The 3440-nt window shown below is 28.7% G+C and overlaps 1 non-coding gene across 1 annotated transcript; it reads right to left on the bottom strand.

Moving 5' to 3' along the window:
- Window positions 1–2723: 2723 nt before the first annotated feature.
- Trnar-ucg lies at window positions 2724–2796 on the bottom strand. Its single transcript has one exon. It is a non-coding gene; the product is annotated as a tRNA-Arg (tRNA).
- Window positions 2797–3440: the final 644 nt, after the last annotated feature.

Here is a 3440-nt window from a genome sequence, read left to right as displayed (position 1 = left end):
AGATATGCAGATATAATTGATCAGTCACTATTGTTTGTGAAATTTGTTAAACCTATTACATAAAAATTACTACATCATTTATAATACAATCTTTATTGAATTTTTAACACGATTCCAATTCGTTACAAATGATTAACACAGTTCTTTATCATAACCGCCGGAACTAACAAGATTATGAACACCTATCAAGTACACCTATCACGTATTTAGTACATCGTTTAAAACTTTCTTTCTTATCAATAAAATCGAAGCATAAACATCTTTCAAGAATTTGAATCAATATAGAAAGTTTATTGTTCAAATATGCAAGAGACACTTGTACTCATTTTTGATAACTCACTTTAATAAATGAACCACAGTAAAAGCTTTGGCATAATTCACACCAATTTTTTAGAGGAGGAAATTGAATTTTCTTTAAGAAAATATATGTACTTGAAACAAATTCTGAGAAATAGTTAATAATTTAGTCCTGTTACTAATGTTCGAATGTACCATTGTTCATAGAATTTGTCATCATTGTTTGGGAAATATTGTATTGTCGCGTTTTCAAAACGTTCGCAGCAATAATCAAGAAGTAATGGAATTATATTAAATGTTTTTAAAGCATTGTATTCACAGGCTAGTAGATGTTTAATAATAAACAATTTGGTTTCAATTATCGATGAATGAAAACAAAGGCTTGTTGATTTTAATGCTCAAGTAGTATGTTCAACAAAGTTGTATGTTACAAAATTATTTTTGTAATTTTACCCTATCAGGAGACTCAGAAGATTCGCAATTTGGACTTGTAATTATTTTCTCTACATATTATACAAAACAATCAAAAAATTTCATGAATCATTCAAATCGGATGCTTATTTCTCTCAAAAACTCTATATTTTTTGCACTCTTTGCTCCGTATCTCCGAAACGGCTGGACCTGCCTTTACCAAAAACTAGTCACCGCTTCTCCCCGTCATTTCGAATTGAATGCTTTTTGAATCATTCAAATCGGATGCTTATTTCTCTCAAAAACTCGATTTATATTTTGCACTCTTTGCTCCGTATCTCCGAAACGACTGGACCAGTCTTTGCCAAAAACTAATCAGCACATCTTCCTATCAATAGGAATCGAATGTTTTTTGAACCATTCAAATTGGTTGAACCGTGCGCCCGAAATCGTCTACAGAAAAATTTGTATACGCACACACACACACGCACATCTGTTTTTTCTAAGGTATGCCAAAATGTACAGTACTACCAATGGGTAGTATTTTAAAATATTATTCATTATTTTAGTCATAATAATTACTGAATGCCTTATAGGCAGTTATAGTTTAATGGAAATAAAATAAAATTGTAATTTTATTAAATTTTAATGGTAGTTTCTACGTCATATAATACAAGGAATAATAAATTATAGCATAGTAAAATAATATTTATTTCTAGAAATTATGAGGTTTTTTGGTACTCCATTTGCAACTAATAATTGAATGAAAAATTGTGTGGGTAAATGAGATGATAGACCTTCGAACAATTATGAAGATTTGTTGGAAATCGTTTTCTCTATACTAGTTTTACTATTAAATTTTATTATTATTTATTAAAGATTCATATCTAGAACAATGAGTATATATTCTCGTAAAATTACAAAATAATGTAAAAGCAATGAAAAAATACGTAACTTTTAACAGATTTTTAAGTTTTTATTAACTTCCCGAAGGAGAAGTTTTTACTCATCAAAAAATCTGATTTACTAATTTTATGTTTTCTCGATGTTTTAAGCCATTCTGCATCGAATGAGGCCAAATTTGGAAAAATCATGTGTGTGTGTGCTGTGTGTGTGTGTTTGTGATTTTTTTTTACATTTTTTTTTATTTATTGTCTTCTTTTGATATACATCATATAATAAGGCCAGATGCCGTTCTAACGCATCTTTCTTAATAGTATTTTGTATTAATTTTTTTTAATATTATGAATCAAGTTATTTTTTCTGAAAAATAAATTTTATGAGCCTAACATTACAAAATCTAAGCAATTAATGATAATAGAGAAAACACACCGATATAATAATATTAGAGAAAATTAGATTTATCAGATTACCGGAATCTTACAATATTAAATTAAAACTAGTGGTGCATGGCATCGTGCCTTAAGATAAATTGCTGGAACTTTCCGTATCAGAATTAAATATTCGAGCAGAAAAAATTAATAATCAAAGATTAATATCAATTGTTTTAAATATTTGCTAAGAAGTAATTAAAATTACTAGATGTATACATACGTCTCCGCATCAGTAGAAATCGAATGTTTTTTAATCAATCAAATCAAATGACCCATGTGCCCAAAATCATGTACGAAAAATTGTATCCGAACATACATACGCACACACACATAAAGAAACTTTATTTTTTTCTAATATATGCCAAAATGTTCAAAAACCGCTTTTTCATTTTCGTTTTTTTAGAGTTAACAAGCAAAATCAATCAAATCATTGATGAAATTAATAATTTCAGTATTTTTAGAGTTAACAAACAAAATCAAAATAAAAGTACAATGAAGAATATGCTTAAATATTTTATAGAATTTCGAAAATGGATTTATAAAAATGAGTCAACATGAATATACCAACAATTTTCATGACACAATATTTTTAACTCCATTTTATTCTTGTGATTATGAATAATAAATAAATTTATGCCTAAATAAAATATTTATTTTTATAATATTTTGTAAAATATTGGTCGACCGTGACAGGACTCGAACCTGCAATCTTCGGATTCGAAGTCCGACGCCTTATCCATTAGGCCACACGGTCATACCATATTGGGCAGAATATACCGATGCAGTTGGGCTTGAATTTAGGGTCTCTCGTGGAGTTGAAAATAAGGGTAGGGGTCAGGTAAAAATGAGTCACGACAAAATATTTGAAGAAACATGCTTGATATTACTCGCAGATAATCTAGTTAATTTAGGTATTGCAAAAAATAATTTAATATGGTCAGAATTTAATCATTGCTTTACTTAGAAATGGCCCAATTGCTATTATAGTTCTGGTTTTAGCTTTATATTTATTTTGGTACTTGTTGAAGTTAATAAAAAATAGTTATACTAAAATTTATTTCATTATTTTTGAATATAATTAACGAAATCCACGAATAAAATCTATAACGCGCTCTAATTTCCTCCGACTCGATTGCTGAAATAAATTTATGATTGTCGAGCGTTCGCAATATTCATTTAGAAATTCCAGCAGTGCGTGAGATGAATTTATGTTGCTTTATATTATATTAGAATCTAGGATCTTGTCTGTTTACTTTTAATTGGGTTGGTTCACATATTTTCTGCGTTTCTAATTGATGCAATGTCAACTCCTGCCGGATCGCTTTCACATACTAGGTGCGTAAATAGAGCAACATCGTGCGTTAGATAGAAATTATTAGTCAATTTTTTAGCTGAATT

This window comes from Ctenocephalides felis, unplaced genomic scaffold (assembly GCF_003426905.1).
Source record: "Ctenocephalides felis isolate EL2017-DRISC unplaced genomic scaffold, ASM342690v1 CF-g0.4_SCAFFOLD_03391, whole genome shotgun sequence".
Lineage (NCBI taxonomy): Eukaryota > Metazoa > Arthropoda > Insecta > Siphonaptera > Pulicidae > Ctenocephalides > Ctenocephalides felis.
The sequence above is the reverse complement of the archived record's forward strand: the minus strand, read 5'-3'. Positions and strand labels throughout refer to the sequence as shown.